Source organism: Protomyctophum bolini (genome assembly GCF_963924005.1).
Source record: "Protomyctophum bolini genome assembly, chromosome: 20".
In the NCBI taxonomy this organism is placed as follows: domain Eukaryota; kingdom Metazoa; phylum Chordata; class Actinopteri; order Myctophiformes; family Myctophidae; genus Protomyctophum; species Protomyctophum bolini.
This window is the reverse complement of record NC_137881.1, coordinates 37,825,215-37,846,933: the sequence shown is the minus strand read 5'-3', so window position 1 is coordinate 37,846,933 and position 21,719 is coordinate 37,825,215. Positions and strand designations below refer to the sequence as shown.

The 21,719-nt window shown below is 38.2% G+C and overlaps 3 long non-coding RNA genes across 3 annotated transcripts; all 3 read left to right on the top strand.

Annotated features, from left to right (window-relative positions):
- The first annotated feature begins 237 nt into the window (after positions 1–237).
- LOC308335508 lies at positions 238–6,124 on the top strand. The gene is made up of 6 exons (XR_013966022.1): positions 238–351; positions 1,397–1,554; positions 2,496–2,577; positions 2,794–3,000; positions 3,505–4,859; positions 6,017–6,124. It is a non-coding gene; the product is annotated as an uncharacterized lncRNA (long non-coding RNA).
- Positions 6,125–9,530: 3,406 nt separating this feature from the next.
- Positions 9,531–14,688, top strand: LOC308335513. The gene is made up of 5 exons (XR_013966024.1): positions 9,531–9,644; positions 10,690–10,855; positions 11,806–11,880; positions 12,102–12,308; positions 13,352–14,688. It is a non-coding gene; the product is annotated as an uncharacterized lncRNA (long non-coding RNA).
- A 2,054-nt stretch (positions 14,689–16,742) lies between these two features.
- Positions 16,743–21,074, top strand: LOC308335081. Its single transcript, XR_013965972.1, has 3 exons — positions 16,743–16,777; positions 18,562–18,592; positions 19,476–21,074. It is a non-coding gene; the product is annotated as an uncharacterized lncRNA (long non-coding RNA).
- Positions 21,075–21,719: the final 645 nt, after the last annotated feature.

Here is a 21,719-nt window from a genome sequence, read left to right as displayed (position 1 = left end):
AGAAACGCTATTATGTATAGCCTAATGCTCAAAGTTTAACTTGTATTTTTAAACATTTCTGCTACTCTGTGTTTAATCGTTCAAATGAAATATAGGTGTTTTGGAATATCAGTCAATGAAGTACAAATTCCAACAGGTGGCAGCACTTCATCAATGAAAGTACTTCATCTATATAAAATATATGAACCTTGAACCGGAAGTTATCCTTGTGACTACCAAAACACACATACAACAAATCTTCTAATGGGCGCACTGGTCAATGGGCTGCGGATAACATGCATGTCCACCGGTTTGACAAGCAAAGTATGGTAAATTCCACCAAAACGAATCAATAGATGTGTAACATCATGGGTAAATACAATGATTTAACGTGGTCCGTAGCTCTTGTCGAATGTTTAGGAGTTGTGTTACTTTACTTAAGTCACACCCTTAGTAACAGCGCTAATGCTAATGCTGGCTAGCTAAGCCGATGTTAACTTTTCACCTTTAACTATATCGTATATAAATACGATACAATGTAGTAGATTGGTAAAACCTAAATGCATATTACACGTGTGATAAAGTCGCTAATTTGATTAATTATTACCACATCTTAGACTTAATCTGGTTAATCTGATCTGACATGTTATCTCATGCGCATAGATGTTTAATGGTTCATGTGTCATGTTGGAACTTTAATGTTAAACGTCTGCATAAACGTTCATATAGTTCAAATATAACTGCTCACGTTTGGACCACGGATGTTACACGCAAGATACGGGTGCTAATACCTGCCCGAACACAATTGTAACATTCGTGACCATAGGGTGAGCAGTTATATTTGAAATATGAACGTTCATGTATTGTAGACGTTAATGTTGTAAAGCACGTTACCGTATTCATGTTGCAGGGCTATATACCGGCTATGTAACACGTTGTGTCATAACTGTCATGTTTCAAGCCTAGTTATCATAACATTAATATGGTAGAAAAACGTAAAGTGTATGTATCGCATTAATGCTGTAAAATGTCTCAATTATTGGTAGTATTAGCATTGTTTTGTCATTGTAAAGTTATGTTGTAGCCATCACAGTAAAACAATACATGGACATCATAATTATGTTGTCAATATACACTATATAGACATTATACTACTGACTAGTAGCATAAATATATCTTGAGTTTAAAATGATATTGGTGGGTATAATGTACACTGTTGCTTTAAAAAAAAAATGCTTTAAAAAAAAAAATCACATAGTACAGATTAACACATGTGTGCAATGATTGATTATCTTTCATTAAGTTAATTTCCATAACTTTGAAAGTGGATGGTTAAACTTTTCACTTCAGATTTGTGTTGTGTTCTGCACTTGTCAACATGTTGAATTGGTTCTTTTAAATCTTTCTCTGATTACAGAATGGAGACGAGGACAGCATTTTGCTCTGGGGTGAAACTGTCATCTCACCAAACCTTCATTATGAGCAGATCTGGCCCACAATCCAGCCGACTGTTCTGAAGTCCTCATCAATGAGAACTGCGCTGCCCTGTACTCCACAACCTGTATGGCCATTGAGGTACATAGTAATATAACTATTATATAGTAATTGTAATGTCATTAATTTGAAGTCACGTAAGTCAGAGAGGCTTATTGTCAATATCAGCCAGAGTGCGGGAGTCTATATATATATATATATATATATATCGTATCATGGCCTCTGTATCATGATATATCTATCGTGAGATTGCAAGCAATATTCACCACTCGTAATCAATGTATTCAGCCCGCAACACCTCCTCCAGTACCTCTATGAAAATGAAGTGGACTGACACCTGAATGTACAGATCTACAATTTACAATTTAGGCATTTAGCAGACGCTCTTAATCCAGAGCGACTTACATTAAGCAAGAACAAAAAGCATGGGAATACATCACATAAAGACATTTATCATGAGACATGCGTAGCTAAGAAAGTAACAGTGGAATATCTATAATGAAACTATACATATAAGCTATACATCTATACTACTATGCTACACATATGTACTATGACGTGCTATGACTACATACAATGCACTTATGCTGTCTACATAACATGCTATAAGTCTGTATCAAATGCTATCTAAGTCTACAGAATTGCTATCTAAGGGGGTGGGGGATCTAAAATGAATCTACAACATTAACTCAAGTGTTTTTTCCCAGCTTCTTTGTACTTATTTGAGCTCTAACACTAAAATGTTTCCCTCAGCTATAGTACTATTTGACGGTAGCCTATACACATTCCTGAACGTTTGATGGTATAAAGATTCAGAAATGAGGTTAACCAAACTTACTTCAAATCAGCACGCAGAGGCAACCATTCGATTTTATGATTCTGGATAAGTGGGAAAAATCTCCCCAAACGAATTATCCCTTCAAATTACTTTGACAGCTGTCCATCATATTCATCAATTGTAAACTGTTTACTGTCATGGATCAGACGGACCCATCCACTGTGTGTTGTGTTGTGTTGTCCAGCTCAAAGGCAGCCAGGAACCAAAGGCTAAGAAGAGCCGTTCCAATCAACCAGCTGAATCCAAATAGGAATAGTGTCACAATGGTAACTATAATAACTCATAAATATGACCATGTGTCTTACAGCTCAAACTCATGTAAACTACTTAAGCAGAACAGGTTAAGAAATATGTTACTACTTGATGTGAAAACGATGTCGACTGATCTAGAAAATGATTTACTCCAAGTTATGGATATAAACAAACACGTGCACACACATGGAGCAGATTTCCACTACATTTCTGTTGTGTTTCACACCAAGGATCCAGAGCCTGAGATGGAAGCAGTGATCCCCAGCCAGGAGAGCCCGTCTCCTCGTACCCAATACAGCAGCCTGAGAAGCTGTCGGCCTCGACGCAGACCAAGAACGCCAGTTGGGGGTCGCCTCACACCCTGCTCAAGTACACCAAGGACGTGATGAAGCAAGACAAGAGAGACAGAGCGGGTGGTCCGAGAGGCCTTGGAGAAGGTGTGTGTGTGTGTGTGTGTGTGTGTGACCTGAACACCCCATTGAGAGCTGGTGCAGGGAATGTATACATTGAAATGTACAAAGCTAGATGCGTGAAGTTGAAAAAGAATGTGAAACCCCAGCATCCATATTCTGTACGCAGGGGAACATTACCCAAACAGTGTAGCAGATCTGCAAAGAAAATATTACAAAAGACAATAATATGGCACAAGTTTTAGAGCCTATGGAAATGTTGGGGAGGGACTTAGCGAAGGTCTAATTAGAAAAAACAATTTACAAGTTCAGCCACCTGTTGGTATTTCAAATCATCATTGTCATTATTTTTTGTATATTAGACCTGTGCCCGTTGGCCACCAACCTAGCTGGGAACGATGCTAGTTGGGAACCTAGTATGCAATACCTGTTTTAACCATCTGTCTGTGTCCCGTATGGAGATTTCTGTATCTGTCTGCCTGTGTGAAGAGTGCAACCTGAGATTGACATGACAAAAAACATTTATTCTAGGAGCCATGGTTGCTGTTGGCAGGCCAGATGACATCACTTTTACCATCTCCCCAACATCCGAGAGAGCCTGCTTTTCCCTGGAAACGTCAACATCAGCTTCCCTCGCCATGCCAGGAAAAAATACCTCTTCTGCAAGCTCAAATTGTGTCGCAATGTCACATGTTTTGATCTCTACAGGGTTTCTGTCCGACATGTATACATGCTCAGGGTCATCTTTCACTGGTGTACAAACATGATATTTGTGATTAGGGTTGTTCAGAAGAGTAACCCAGGTATGGTGCGCATCTGCAGGTATGTTGTCAGGATGTGTTTTCACAGCCTAGTACTTGCATAGGATATTCAAATCTAGGCAATATAATTAATTACACATAAAGGTAAAATTAAACATTATTGTACTGTAACTATTTCACAGAGTTGAAAGTGAACATTGAAAGACAAGTAGGCTACTAATTTTAAAACTGATCTGTAATTTGTAGGCCTATGTGACAGAAATGAGAAGGTGTATGTTTATAGTATTTATACTGCATAGTTGTATGGTGCATATTGGAACAGCTGTTAGCCCCCACAGATATCCATGTCTCATGTACTCAAACTTTGATAGGGATCAAATTTTGTGTGTATATTTATATAACTAACATGTATGGTAGTGTTTGATATACAAGCTCCTAGTGAATGGAGGCCATACATACATGGTCTGAATGTATCACCTGAGCTACAAGTAAAACAAAATAAAGGTGTTGGAGTTTAACTTAGATGATGGGGCCAAGAGATATTTGTATGTTCAGCACGCACAAAACACACCACGCTGTGTTTTGTGTCCCTTGAAAGCATGACATCGACACTATGTTCATAGTTGGAAGCATATCAGGTTTACAAATGTAAAGAGGTGGGTAAAATTGGTTGTCAGCTCCACAAGCTACATGGCAAATTCATCAAATGATTAATCTGTAATTCATCTGAAAATGATATATTTGATGTTTAATGTCAACTTGTTTAATGCCATTGTCAAGTTCTAGCTCTGATTGTGGATTACCGGTAAACGGCCAGCAGGTGGCAGCATGCATAAATAATCAGAATGCTGTCTTTTGAACTATTTTGTTTTAATGTAATTCTATGCACGTTATAGTCTATCAATGCCTCACAGTTTAATAGGTAATGTACGGTTTATTTGAACAATCTGTAACAGATAAAGTATACTTGAATACAAGATCGTTACTACATCATCCCTCGTGTTGAGCTGACCCTTAATATTATGTCAAAAGGCATCGTAATGTTATGGTGCAGAATGCTGGAGGTGTGTCTTGAATTGAAAAGTGTGTGGGTGTGTGTGTGTGTGTGTGTGACTGTGTGTGTGTGTGTGTGTGTTTGTGTGCGCGAGCGCTGAAGATGACGTAAAATCGTGGGTGCATGGGGAAGGATACAATGTATAAGCCAATCCCTCGTTAATCCTTGATTTGTGTTAATGTTAAGGGTTTAAATTATCCAAAAAAAAAGCATCATATGCATATCACCGCGGTAAAAGACTGAAAGACAATTTTTTACATTTGTTCCTCCTGTTTTTGTATATTTCATGTGTTCTGCGTTTATTTGTGTAATAAATATATGTTCAACTACAATACTTGTTTTATTCCATCCAAGATTCACACATGGTTTCAGGAATGAAATGAGCAACTAAAATGATTAGCTTTCACTGTTTTAATAGCATGATATAGACTTGCTTGATTCATTGAATACTTTATTAACTTTATTTAACAGAAAAAAGCACAAGAAAGTACATGTTCTGCTAAGAGGATTTTAAACCCAACAAAGCTATGAGTTAATTGTTTATAATTATAATTTGGAGTCATTCATATTGAATGCATGGGGAACAATGACATACAAAATTACAGTATAGGCCTATGCAAAATAAAAATAAAAACCTCATATAAACGGTTAGAAACGCTATATGTAGCCTAATGCTCATGGTTTAACTTGTATTATTTAAACATTTCTGCTATTCTGTATTTCATTAAGGTTAAAATAAAATAGATAGGATGCTATAAAATATATAATGTATTTTCAAGCCAATCCCTCGTTAATCCTTGATTCGTGTTGATAAAGTTAAGAGTTTAAATTATCAATGAAATGCATCATATGCATTATGCCAATAAAATGAAATCTGTAGGGGCTGCTCCGAGGCCATACGCTGAGAGACACGACACACACACACACACACACACACACACACACACACACACACACACACACACACACACACACACACACACACACACACACACACACACACTTAACTTCAAAGAGAGGCTATACAATAACATATAGGTTAGGTTGTATGGTTGTTGTATTTTGTGTCGTGGGATCCCCGAAGTGTTTACATGAATTCTTCATTTTGATGTTCGCGGCCTCTTTCATAATCATGTCTCTTTCAAATGCAGGTGTTAATGATTAGACTGGAAAGCAGACTTGTGGGTCAGCAAATTGGTGGACTGGCATTTGAATTGGCATTTGTGAGAAGATGACGTAAAATCGTGGGTGCATGGGGAAATCACAGCTAATTAACTAAAATATATAATGTATAAACCAATCCCTCGTTAATCCTTGATTTGTGTTAATAATGTTAAGGGTTTAAATGATTAAAAAAAAAGCATCATGCATATCACCCAATAAAATAAAATAAAAGATCAGTATAATATATAAAGTAGGCTAACGTGTCAGTGCAGGCAAGCATATGCAATGCAACACAGTGAACGTCCAATAGCAAAAATAATCAGCTATACAAACGCAGTCCAACACAGACATGAATTACTTATTAGTATAGGTATATGGTTGCAAGTTCATTAGACAATCTATATATTACGCAAATGTTAGTGTTTTTGGACGAGAAGTGCAGATTTTTTTCTTCCTTGGCATGTTAATGTCATAGATGCAAATTATTTTTTCAAGGCTAGAAACATTTGTTAGGCCTTCTGGTTTCAAGAAAATTCTGCAGATTATAAAGCTGATAGATTTAAGGGATTCAAATGATAAAATATCCCCAAATACGCACGCGCGCGCGCACACACACACACAAACTCTAAACACAATTGCGTTCAAAGAGAGACTACAATAACATATAGATTAGGTTGCACAGTTGTTGTATTTTGTAACGTGGGAACACGTTGATTTGCGCGGCCTCTTTTTCATGTCTCTTGGTTAGACTGGAAAACGCAACATAGCAAGGATAGCACATGAAGTTATTTGCCAAATTTCATACAAAATTTCATACAAAATTCGTTTTTGCTGTGTCACCGACCCAAAGTTTTATTATCCATTGGTATAACATTTGATTATCAATGAATTTGTTATAGGCCTATACTCCAATTCACTTTGACACATTATGATGAAAGCTATAGGCTATAGATGTAAGGTGAATTAAGTGGTGTAGGCCTATGAGTTATATCGTGTTAAAGTCGATTTCCACAATAGCGCTATACAAATTATTTTTTATGTTAAAATAATTTTCATTTTGAAGCGATCACATTGATCGACATGACCCCCTCAAGGGTTAAGAAAGGTTCCCAGATAGGCTACAATAACATTTACAAATTCTATATGGTTGTTGTATTGTGACCGTGGGACTCCGAACGTGTTCAAAGAGACGCTACAATAACATAGGTCAGGTCGACCTAACCTTATCTTCTGGACCTGCCTATACTTTAACCTAACCTATATAAAGCCACGTTTCACTCTCATTCTGTTGCTTGCCTGAAGACGAAGTTCTGCTCGATTTAACAGCAACTATACACAATGGATTTGCAGAGCATCCTACAAAGCGGGCACACAGCAGCATCTTCTGCATCATCCTCCTCCTCCTCACCATACCAGCTGACGCGCCAACCCACCATAAAGCTGAAGGCTGTGGCGGCCCGCGAGAGCCTCTGTGTCCGGGAGTGGGACTGGCATCGTGAAGGGGGCATTAAGAATGCCCTCTCCTCCACCAACCTACATGTGGCGTTCACGGACGGCGTGACCATCGCTAAAATGGTGCTGTTTGAAAGGCAGGCCCCCAGGGTGAAGACGGGCACCACCTACATGGTGAGAAACTACAGGGTCACTGCGCACGGTCTGCAGTGCTGGGGAGACACCGGCTTCTACGCCACATCGCCTCTGCACGTAGATGAGGCCATAGAGGCGCGATGCGAGGCCCTCGTCAACCCCCCATCCAAGGCGCTGTCCCTGGCCGACATTGCCACAGCGGCAGCAGGCCGGCTGGTGACAGTGCAAGGCTACATTACTGATGTAAGTCGACCTTTATTATATTATTATAACACTCGGAATGTTGGATGGTGTACCCAAACGAGTAACTAATAAGTTAACATGTACTCCAATATAGGCATATAGCCTACACCGTACAAATATGCAGTATAAATACTATAATCATGCAATAAATATATGAATGGGGATATAATTTCTTCTCATTTCTATCACAGATGGAGCCGGTGCGCAAACACCAACCGGAGAAGGCAGCGGCTGTTCCCAGACAGAACATCAAAATAAATGAGGTACGTTTTATAATTTAGTATAGCCTGTTGGTCTTTCAATGTTCACTTCCAACTCTGTGTATATAGTTAATACCATTAAGATCTGTTTAATGCACATTAACGTTGTTAGTTCATTCATACTGTTAACGCCATGTGATTCCGTCATTGCAGAAAGGAGTTGAGGCCACGGTCCAGCTCTGGCGAGAGGCCGTCCTTCTGCCAAACCTTGAAAAGGGACAGCTGGTCCGCTTGAGTCACCTTACTGTCAAGCATGGCACCCTCGCCTCTACCGGGTTCACAAAAACCGAGGTAAGCCTATACTACTGTCAATACAAATTAGGCTACTGTTTGTAACTGTATTGTGTAATTTCATTTGCAATATTGTAATGTGTAATATTTTAACATTAGCCGTAGTGAAAGGTCTTTGCTACATGTATGCATTATATGTTAAACGAATGACTGAAAACAATGTTTGATTTCAACAGGTTGTGGAGCCGGAGCTGCCGAAAGAATATCAGCTCCTTGGGGCGATGGAGGCGGCCAGCGGAGAGATGGAGCTGCTGCTGGACAACGACCAGGTGGTTACGGTCTCCTTGCCAGCGTTCGAGAAACTGTTCCCCCCCGGTGAAATCACCTATCCACGCACCGTCATCGTCGAACAGACAGCTGATGGGACGGAGGTGCGGGCCTGCAGTCAGCACCTCGAAATGGAGCTTCTGTTCGACGATGGCGACGCCGAAGAAGTGCTGGGGGGGGAACAGCTTCTTGAAAGCTGGCAAGGAGATGAGCCCGCAGCCGCGGTGAAAGACTAAGAGAAGATATTTTGCTATTTTATTTATTGCTATTTTTGCTATTTTTTCTACATTTTTTTCTACCGTTTTTTCTACTATTTTTTTCTGTATATTTCACGTGTTCTAAATGCCTAAATTGTAAATTGTTCTGCGTTTATAATGTGTAATAAATATATGTTCAAATACAATACTTGTTTTATTCCATCCAAGATTCACACATGGTTTCAGGAATGAAATGAGCAACTAAAATGATTAGCTTTCACTGTTTTAATAGCATAATATAGACTTGCTTGATTCATTGAATACTTTAATAACTTTATCTAACAGAAAAAAGCACGAGAAAGTACATGTTCTGCTAAAAGGAATTGTTTATAATTATAATTTGATATTCATATTGAATGCATGGGGAACAATGACATACAAAATTACAATATAATAGGCTTATGCAAAATAAAATAAAAACCTCATATAAACGGTTAGAAACGCTATTATGTATAGCCTAATGCTCAAAGTTTAACTTGTATTTTTAAACATTTCTGCTACTCTGTGTTTAATCGTTCAAATGAAATATAGGTGTTTTGGAATATCAGTCAATGAAGTACAAATTCCAACAGGTGGCAGCACTTCATCAATGAAAGTACTTCATCTATATAAAATATATGAACCTTGAACCGGAAGTTATCCTTGTGACTACCAAAACACACATACAACAAATCTTCTAATGGGCGCACTGGTCAATGGGCTGCGGATAACATGCATGTCCACCGGTTTGACAAGCAAAGTATGGTAAATTCCACCAAAACGAATCAATAGATGTGTAACATCATGGGTAAATACAATGATTTAACGTGGTCCGTAGCTCTTGTCGAATGTTTAGGAGTTGTGTTACTTTACTTAAGTCACACCCTTAGTAACAGCGCTAATGCTAATGCTGGCTAGCTAAGCCGATGTTAACTTTTCACCTTTAACTATATCGTATATAAATACGATACAATGTAGTAGATTGGTAAAACCTAAATGCATATTACACGTGTGATAAAGTCGCTAATTTGATTAATTATTACCACATCTTAGACTTAATCTGGTTAATCTGATCTGACATGTTATCTCATGCGCATAGATGTTTAATGGTTCATGTGTCATGTTGGAACTTTAATGTTAAACGTCTGCATAAACGTTCATATAGTTCAAATATAACTGCTCACGTTTGGACCACGGATGTTACACGCAAGATACGGGTGCTAATACCTGCCCGAACACAATTGTAACATTCGTGACCATAGGGTGAGCAGTTATATTTGAAATATGAACGTTCATGTATTGTAGACGTTAATGTTGTAAAGCACGTTACCGTATTCATGTTGCAGGGCTATATACCGGCTATGTAACACGTTGTGTCATAACTGTCATGTTTCAAGCCTAGTTATCATAACATTAATATGGTAGAAAAACGTAAAGTGTATGTATCGCATTAATGCTGTAAAATGTCTCAATTATTGGTAGTATTAGCATTGTTTTGTCATTGTAAAGTTATGTTGTAGCCATCACAGTAAAACAATACATGGACATCATAATTATGTTGTCAATATACACTATATAGACATTATACTACTGACTAGTAGCATAAATATATCTTGAGTTTAAAATGATATTGGTGGGTATAATGTACACTGTTGCTTTAAAAAAAAAATGCTTTAAAAAAAAAAATCACATAGTACAGATTAACACATGTGTGCAATGATTGATTATCTTTCATTAAGTTAATTTCCATAACTTTGAAAGTGGATGGTTAAACTTTTCACTTCAGATTTGTGTTGTGTTCTGCACTTGTCAACATGTTGAATTGGTTCTTTTAAATCTTTCTCTGATTACAGAATGGAGACGAGGACAGCATTTTGCTCTGGGGTGAAACTGTCATCTCACCAAACCTTCATTATGAGCAGATCTGGCCCACAATCCAGCCGACTGTTCTGAAGTCCTCATCAATGAGAACTGCGCTGCCCTGTACTCCACAACCTGTATGGCCAATTGGCCATTGAGGTACATAGTAATATAACTATTATATAGTAATTGTAATGTCATTAATTTGAAGTCACGTAAGTCAGAGAGGCTTATTGTCAATATCAGCCAGAGTGCGGGAGTCTATATATATATATATATATATATATATCGTATCATGGCCTCTGTATCATGATATATCTATCGTGAGATTGCAAGCAATATTCACCACTCGTAATCAATGTATTCAGCCCGCAACACCTCCTCCAGTACCTCTATGAAAATGAAGTGGACTGACACCTGAATGTACAGATCTACAATTTACAATTTAGGCATTTAGCAGACGCTCTTAATCCAGAGCGACTTACATTAAGCAAGAACAAAAAGCATGGGAATACATCACATAAAGACATTTATCATGAGACATGCGTAGCTAAGAAAGTAACAGTGGAATATCTATAATGAAACTATACATATAAGCTATACATCTATACTACTATGCTACACATATGTACTATGACGTGCTATGACTACATACAATGCACTTATGCTGTCTACATAACATGCTATAAGTCTGTATCAAATGCTATCTAAGTCTACAGAATTGCTATCTAAGGGGGTGGGGGATCTAAAATGAATCTACAACATTAACTCAAGTGTTTTTTCCCAGCTTCTTTGTACTTATTTGAGCTCTAACACTAAAATGTTTCCCTCAGCTATAGTACTATTTGACGGTAGCCTATACACATTCCTGAACGTTTGATGGTATAAAGATTCAGAAATGAGGTTAACCAAACTTACTTCAAATCAGCACGCAGAGGCAACCATTCGTTTTTATGATTCTGGATAAGTGGGAAAAATCTCCCCAAACGAATTATCCCTTCAAATTACTTTGACAGCTGTCCATCATATTCATCAATTGTAAACTGTTTACTGTCATGGATCAGACAGACCCATCCACTGTGTGTTGTGTTGTGTTGTCCAACTCAAAGGCAGCCAGGAACCAAAGGCTAAGAAGAGCCGTTCCAATCAACCAGCTGAATCCAAATAGGAATAGTGTCACAATGGTAACTATAATAACTCATAAATATGACCATGTGTCTTACAGCTCAAACTCATGTAAACTACTTAAGCAGAACAGGTTAAGAAATATGCTACTACTTGATGTGAAAACGATGTCGACTGATCTAGAAAATGATTTACTCCAAATTGAAGTTATGTGTTGAACAAACACGTGCACACACATGGAGCAGATTTCCACTACATTTCTGTTGTGTTTCACACCAAGGATCCAGAGCCTGAGATGGAAGCAGTGATCCCCAGCCAGGAGAGCCCGTCTCCTCGTACCCAATACAGCAGCCTGAGAAGCTGTCGGCCTCGACGCAGACCAAGAACGCCAGTTGGGGGTCGCCTCACACCCTGCTCAAGTACACCAAGGACGTGATGAAGCAAGACAAGAGAGACAGAGCGGGTGGTCCAAGAGGCCTTGGAGAAGGTGTGTGTGTGACCTGAACACCCCATTGAGAGCTGGTGCAGGGAATGTATACATTGAAATGTACAAAGCTAGATGCGTGAAGTTGAAAAAGAATGTGAAACCCCAGCATCCATATTCTGTACGCAGGGGAACATTACCCAAACAGTGTAGCAGATCTGCAAAGGGATGTCAAAGTGATGGGCACATGATCACACTGTTTCAAACTGAGAAGGGCTGGACAGACAGGAACCCTAACCCATTGAGAGCTTAGGCTGACAAATGCCATCTAAATTATTAGTTTTCATGCCAAGGACACCCAAATGTATTTTATTTGGTTGCAGACCCAATCTGAAAACATTTAGTGACAGGGACCCCCAGAAGAGAAAATTTGTGTTATAATTATTTGTGTATATTATTAAAGATTTGTGTTAAACTTAAAATATATAACTATTCAAGATTCAAAATGTTTAAAAAAAATAGCAGATGTCTTGAAGTCTCAGAAGCTTGCACAAGGCAAGTACAAGGCACAGAGGAACGTGCTACAAAATGTTACAACATTTTAGTAATAGGAAAATGGTGTATCTATTATTGTTTGTTCGTTACATTTAAAGGTTTGGGCATTTATTTATTTGATTTATTTTCTTTATGTCCTGCACATACTTCTGCATTCATTCAGACTCCTCACACTGACTGGGGAGAGACTGCGTTTGGAAGATTATTTCTCTCCAATGATCATTACATCCTGATGTGAAAGACAATAATATGGCACAAGTTTTAGAGCCTATGGAAATGTTGGGGAGGGACTTAGCGAAGGGCTAATTAGAAAAAACTATTTACAGGTTCAGCCACCTGTTGGTATTTCAAATCATCATTGTCATTATTTTTTGTATATTAGACCTGTGCCCGTTGGCCACCAACCTAGCTGGGAACGATGCTAGTTGGGAACCTAGTATGCAATACCTGTTTTAACCATCTGTCTGTGTCCCGTATGGAGATTTCTGTATCTGTCTGCCTGTGTGAAGAGTGCAACCTGAGATTGACATGGCAAAAAACATTTATTCTAGGAGCCATGGTTGCTGTTGGCAGGCAGATGACATCCTACATCCTACAAGAGCCTGCTTTTCCCTGGAAACGTCAACATCAGCTTCCCTCGCCATGCCAGGAAAAAATACCTCTTCTGCAAGCTCAAATTGTGTCGCAATGTCACATGTTTTGATCTCTACATGGTTTCTGTCCGACATGTATACATGCTCAGGGTCATCTTTCACTGTACAAACATGATATTTGTGATTAGGGTTGTTCAGAAGAGTAACCCAGGTATGGTGCGCATCTGCAGGTATGTTGACAGGATGTGTTTTCACAGCCTAGTACATGTACAGTAGGTAGGTAGACATAATTATATGATTTTTCGTTTGTTTCTCTTCCAAGAAAATGGGGAATCAGAAGGTGGATGATGAAATTGATGATCAAATATGTTTATATATCATTGTCCTGTAGTGTTCATGTAGAATGTCATGTTTTTATGTTCTGTGTGCACCCCAGGAAGATTAGCTGCTGCTATGCACCAGCTAATAAAACTCTGTATCTTGCATAGGATATTCAAATCTAGGTAATATAATTACACATCAAGGTAAAATTAAACATTGTATTGTATTGACAGTCACACTAGTATTATCTTGGTGGTTGTATAATTTGTTGGGTTTTTCCCATTGCTCTGAACTGAACCCAACACATTTTGTGTGTATATTTATATAAATAACATGTATGGTAGTGTTTGATACACAAGCTTCTAGGGTGAATGCAAATTGGCAATTCATCACATTTTGAACATGAAAGTATCTGATGTCAATATCAACTTGGTTAAAACCAAGTGCTAGGTCTGCTTGTGGATAAAACGTCCAGCAGGTGGCAGCAATTCATCAATATTCAGAATGGTTATGTAATTTGAACTATTTTAATGCAATTATGTACACGTTATAGTCTCAATGTCCCACAGTTTTAACAGGTAATGTACGGTTTATTTGAACAATCCAGTAGCATAAAGTATACGAATTCATCTAACCGTGAATTCATTAAGTTCAGCATGCTATGTACTAAAGATAAAAATAAAGAAATGAGAGCTCAAAGATGTTTTGCTTTTCAAAAATGTATACAGTGGCGGAAAATAACTAAGTACATTTACCAATGTACTGTAGGTGTAGGCTTATTACAATTTTGAGGTATTTGTACTTACTATTTCCAATAAATAGGCCTATACTTTTACTTCCACTGCAGTACATCTCAGATCCCAATATTGTATTTTACCCCACTACATTTATTTGACCGTGAGTACTGTTTACCTTTGACAGTATGTTAAGTACATTTTGATACCAATACGTGTGTACTTTTATTGAGGTAGCCTATATTTTGAATTCCGGACTTTTTTTTACAGTAGTAATTTTGGATTATTATTGATATTGAAGTATAAAACGTGAGTACTTTTTCAACCATTATGTCTTAATAAAATAATTGTAATTATCTTGAATCCAGAGATCTGGATAACGTTCCCACATCCAACATTAAACTGTAATCTTTACATTTTATCAAAGATACATAAATATATAGTAAGAGACACTATAGTGACTCCCATTGTAACAATGAAATTCGGAAGTGCTCAATCTATCTCAATGGGATAGTTCCACGCTGATAAATCCGAGGTTCCTTTTAACTGCGACACCGCAAATTACATCACTCACTTCCTCTTCCGAAATTCAAGGTATGTCGCGCTGTGATCATATACACTAGAAGTTATTTCAATTTATTAACTAAATGCACAAATTGCGTTTAAACCTGTTAATCACTCTGTTAAACAACACACCGCGGCACCATTACGTGCCTTTATGCGTTCGTTTATTTACGTTTTAATCATGCTATCGGGCTATGTTGTTCAGGCTAACGTATGTGCTAACATGAAGCTATAGTGAACAGGCTAGGAAGCTATGAGGCCCGAGCGCGGCAACGCTTACCGCACTGCCGTAACACGAAGAAGTTTACTGTTTTTTGTAATCGAGCTATCTACCCGCTATGATTTGCTATTAACACAGCTGGAATCTATCGTGAAATCATGAATATTGCATTTTTAACGGACTGTGCGTCCGTCAGTCAGTTTCTATGAATTTGTTGTACAGAAATAGTGTAGCCTAATTTAAGCTACTTCAATCATACACTGAAGCCTATATGTTGCATTACATTAGTGATAGCTGTGTGACCTTGTAGATATTTGTTGGCATGATGCTTAAAAACAACATTGTGGTTTGAGATCTATCTAACTTTTTCCTATCCTCCCTCCCCCCTCTCCCCTGGTGACTACTAACTTTACGTAAGTAAAGTAAGACGATGTATTTTTTGTGTGAGCTGAAACATAATAATCATTTAATAATTATCTTAATGGTGTCATGTTGTCTTTTTATTAGCTTAACAATTACGTTACTTTGCTGAAACATTATTATTAGTATTAATAAAGTATAGCTTGTATCACAGCTAGTTGAAAGTAGAGCTTGTAGATAAGCTATTTTCAATTCGGCTATTTTCGATTTACATATACACATACTTTAAAACAATTTTGCTTTTGGTACTATAAGTATATTTATGCCAATACTTTTCTATTGTATGGCCATGCAAAATAATACTGGTCATTTTTAGTAGGTGGGGATTTTTTTATTTTATTTTATTCTTTCGTGGGAAGGATGGGTAGCAAGATTGTTATCTTTTTTGTCCGAGATAGGGCTTATTTGCCTGAGTAAGTCCCTGAGAACGCGTTTCTCAGGCCAGGTGGCCCATTAGAGCAGGTGCCCTAATTATGGATATTAACAATACAATTTATTAATACCAATATATTTCATATTGTGAGCTTGTGGAACCGTTCACAGTGTTGCCAAGTCTAGTCATTATAAGCTACTTTCGACTTGTTTATCTGTAAAGTTTCTTTAAAATATTGGTGGTCCTTGAGATGAAAATGTTTAAGAACCACTGCTCTAAAACAACATTGGACAATTATGTTTGACAGTCGGCACTATAGTTGCTATTTTTTTTTCGGATTTTCTGACTTGATCTAGCCTGTTAACCTTTTCATAGACCTGGTTGCTTGTTTCTCTCTCAGTCACAAAATGTGGCAACCGTCAAAGCACGTCCCTAGACTAGAGTTTGTTTTGATGCATGATCTGCGTTAGGGTCCGCGCCCCACGCAGACTATCGCGGACCCCCGCGCCGAACTCCGCGGGGGTCCGCGCCGAGCAAACGCAGACCATCGGTCGAATTCTGACTTTTTTTCATTTTTTTCCCACCAAATGCCAATAAATGTCAACCTATTATTTTGCTCGGCCTATTAAAGTGAAAGTATGACTACCAGTAGACTTTTTACTTCATATTGAACACAAACAACTGATTAATTGCTGCATGCTATGTCCTCCATTCTGCAGATTAAACTACATCATGACCCTACCTGCACCTGAGTAAGTATTTACTGTATCGGCTTAATGCTGTCCCATCTGTGTGTTCAGACTGGCAGGCAAATCCAGCCTGAATCAGATCTGTGCCACATCCAGATTTAAATCTGTTTTATTTAAATAAGTCAAAACTTTAGGCAATAATGACAACAATCATACCCACCAATTCTTATATTAATATATAAGCCTCTACCAACAGTAGATATGTCACTTTGTGGTAAATGTGCAATCTAAAGTAGCCTAAACGAAAAACTACTAGGCCTATTTGCTATGAATAAATACAACTTCTTCTAATTCATTGTTATATTATAATCACAAAAAATCTGAAATGGTTCTATAAGTAGGATTTTATTCCTGTCTATAAACATGCTCTACCAAACTTCTGAATTGTCTGTCAGTGATAAAAGGCAGTGATGCTAAGATAATACATTGACCATTTATAATGTAGAACAAGGAATCTAAATCATTCAGTAGAGCATGTTAACATTCTTTGACCATTGTTATGTTTTACTGTATCAAGCTAGATGATCATGTTCAGTAACATCTCTGAGTTGATGTGCAAAAAAACTTGTAAAGCATGGTATGTGAATCCACAGTGCCATCTAGTGGATTTTGTTTGCATAATACACCTCAACCAAATATAAATGACTCAATCAGCTTGAGTCCAGTTTCAGCATTTTCAATGAGTATTTAGTATTCTATGTCTCTAGGAGATGAACAAGGTCAATGCTTTTTGATTTTCAAGTGCCCCCAAATTATCATGCATAGATAGATAAGTGTGAAAATATGTTGTCAGGAACATGTTTTTATTTTTGCTCATTGCTATTTTCAAATAGCCAAAGAATAAATGTATGTTGAAGTGCTTGCATTGATTTAGATGCTACATTAACTATGTTAGCTGGGAACCCCCTCAAGGAACCCTTGGGGTTTCCCGAACCCAGACCCCACTTTGAGAACCACTGCCTTAAATGACCAACTGTCAACCTAGCTTTAAGTGGTCATCACTAATACTCATAAGATGACACCATTCCTGCCTACCCACTTTGTCGCAGAGGATAGCAATGTGTTAGTGATGGCCAATTGAACGATAGGTTGAAACTGTGTGAAGTGTTTAAATTGGAGCAGATTGATTCAATGCAAGCTGTTACAATGTAAGCCATTTAGTTAGAAATATGCAGCAGTGTGCATTGAACTTTACTCCTTTATCAGGAAATGATTAACCCATTTAGACCTGAGGACACATCTCTGTCACCCTATAGCTTTTTTTTTCCCCTGATGAAGGCTTAACCGCCGAAACGTTGGATATTTGTCTTACCTGCTGTCCGAATAAATATTGGTACTCTGGCTATTGGTGTGTGCGGCCACCTTCTTGTTCATTCAAGATCTCCTATACAGTTTTCTCCCGTGCGACGGCACCGCCACAAGGACTTTGGTGTGCGTAGAGCCTCTTTGTACACCCTATAGCTTTTAACCATGACTATAAACTTTACCTGAAAAATGGCAGATCTACATGCTCTGAGTGCTGCGCTACGAGCTTGTAGCTTGTTTTCTTTAACTCAAATCTTTGCTTCTGGGGGGGTCCCTGCTACAACATATTTTCAGATGGGGTCTGTGGCAAAATACAGATAATTCTCGGGGTCCTTGACATGAAATGGTTTGAGAACCACTGATAAGGTTTTGGAAGACATATTGTAGAATCTGGTGCCAGATCTCAATGGGTTAACAACACAAAAGAAAAATATTCTTTGAACAATTAAGTAATTGCTGATTTTCTCCTTTTCATTCTGCAGACTTAGCTGGTTGCTGTTGACCTACACTTGAGTAAGTATTAGTTATCAACACTGATGATGTTTTTACACAATATTTGTATTCAAGTTGAATATAGGTGCAAGAAGTGATGTCACACACACACACACACACACACAATTTTGACACATAGTAACCACTTAGGCGTTATTCCTAGTATGGACTTTCAGTGGTGAGGTGACCACCGAACTACAACATGACGTCACTGAGCCGCGGTGAAGAGCATACCACGGCCACCGCCTCAGCCCTACTCTCTGTTTTTACTCGCCACCGCTCCACGCTATTTCAGCTCCGGTGGTCACCTCGCCACCGAAAATCCACACTATGAATAGGCCTTTAAGCCCTGTATGATTAGCAAAAATAGCAGACCGACAAGCTCACAACGTGACTTGTGAATTTGTAGCTTTATAGCTTAAAAACATACTTATGTTTATGGTGGAGGGGCAGATGTTTTGGTTAGGGACCCTTTGACCAAATGGCCACATTCTGAGCTTGTAGAACTGCTATTTGCAGCACACACCACTGTTGTACGATGGAACACACATTATACTTTAAATATTGAATACTATGGTTGATGTAATTAGCAATTGCATATTCTATACAGTACAGTAACTGACTACATAAGGCTTATTAATCCTGTGGGGAAGATTCTGCTCCAATCTCATGATTTTCAAAAGATCTGATTTTTTATTGTAAATCTCAAAGAAAGATGTATAAGCAATGAGATTTTGTAAACTGTTTATGCTAGCAAAGTTTGTGTTGTAACTTTATATATTCCATGAGAGGTGGAGTTAGTTGCTTTAGCAAACAACACAAGGTTTCTTCCCGACAGCAACATTATGCATTTATGTTACTGATATACTTGTATAAATGTGACTATGAATATTCTTTCTTTCAGGTAAACCTTGCGCAGTGAACCCTGGGTTCCAGTGGATCCTGTTTTTCTCTTAATCCAACACCCCAAACCCTTCTATCTCCCTGCTGCCTCTCTGTCTTTTGTCTCTACCTTTTCTCTATCTCGCCCAGAGAAGTCTCAGAGTTGGGAGCAACTCTGAGAGATCTTGCTCTGCTCCCTTAAGCAACCCCTTATATGCAACTTGATACACGTTTTGATGCAACCCTGATATGAAACCTGATACAACCCTGATATGAAACCTTGGATACAGTTTTTCTCTTAATCCAACACCCCAAACCCTTCTATCTCCCTGCTGCCTCTCTGTCTTTTGTCTCTACCTTTTCTCTATCTCGCCCAGAGAAGTCTCAGAGTTGGGAGCAACTCTGAGAGATCTTGCTCTGCTCCCTTAAGCAACCCCTGAAACGCAACTTGATACAAGTTTTGATGCAACCCTGAAACGCAACTTGATGCAACCCTGATATGAAACTTGATACAACTTTTGATGCAACCCTGATATGAAACCTTGAAACCTTGGATACAGCTTTTTGAGACATTTGTATTGCCACACCTTTGAGCCATCTTTGTTTATTCACCTTTTGTTTTGGTTAAACATCCATCCACCTAAACACCATTTCCACATTCCTGAGTGATAGTTTTTACATTCCGTATACATTCATTTTTGAAATTATTTGTTTCTGGCTATCCACTATCTGGATCCGAACGCAGCCTCAACTCGATCAGCTTGGTGTCTGCACTCTACATACTGAACCAGGACCGGACTGCGTACTGGACCAGGATCATCAAAGCAAACACATTTCACAAACTGTTTAGAAATACTCTTAACATTAGTACAGTATATACTCCTAGCAAGGCCAACCTCTCTTTATTGTTCAGCTTCTTTATACATTGTATAGTAAAATATACTTGAGTAAAAATAAATGTATGGTAGTTCAATAGGCTTGTTTAGAATTCTGTTTGATAGTTAAACTATTTGCAGCTCTGACAAGTGGACCTGTCTGTGATCACTCTATTGAACAGCGGTCCATCAACTGAAGTAGCCCAACTGCTATATTAAGTGTATACATTACCAAGATAATTTTCCTAATCATCACTATATTGTTAAGCTATCACTGAATATTGAATCAGCACTACTTGAAGGTTTGTTGCTTGTGCTAACATTTGAGAATCATTTCATTGGTTCAAAACAAAACGGTCATTTCCACATTCCTATACATTTAGTTTAATCTTTGACCACATTTCCTCTTTTGAACAGTTCTTTAAACTAAACTGCTTATTAATACTGTTGTAGCCTACATTGTTTAGAAAGTGAGATAATACAAGTGGACGTGTGACAAATCACTTGCTTCTGTTTGGTACTATAGTGAATGTCCCTCAGTGATTGAGATTGCATTGTGGTTTTCAGTAGCTCACATCTGGTATATTACCTAGAATTCTGTGAAACTACAGTTGACGTCTGGTCCTATATTACAATTGTTTCATAATTTTCTGGGTGTCTATAGAACAAGTTGCTAGTGAACTGTAGCCTACTGTATCAATCACTACATTCTCTGAAGATATTTGTGAATATCGTAGTCCCTATTAAGTTACCATAAAAACATTGCAAAGCACAAACTTATACGCAATATTTAAGGTTTACCAGTGTGACAAATAGCCTACAAGAACCAAACGTTACCATGCCGAGGAAAGGGAAAAAAAGTCAAGCTAAAAAACAACACTGGTCCAAGTTGAAATTATCTGACGATGTGATACCAGGTCAACAAATGCATGTTCCCCACAGCTGCAATGATGTGAAACCAATGTACTACACTGATGCTGTAAAACAGGTTAGTCACAGTGAAGTTGGACATCTGTCGGGGACATCTCATATTCAACACAAAGGCCAATCTGACGAGACGAGAGTTAAAGCATCCCATAGTCAAAACAGCACTAAATACGATGTATTTTCCAGGAATAAGCAGTGTGCCTGTAGTTCTCTAACATTTCTGGCATTCCTTCATGAGGAAGAACACATTACAGCAGCAAACCTGGACCTTGTATTGCAAAAGGGTGACAGCATGTACACAAAGGTCAGGTGTCAGTTAGATGCAAAAGTAAAAAAAACAGCCGATCTACAAGCTCACGAAGGGGGACAGTTACCTAAAACAAAGAAAAAAATTGATTATACTCATCTAGCTACAGATGAACTACCGGACAAAGTGTTTGCCCGCGACCATGACTACCATGTAA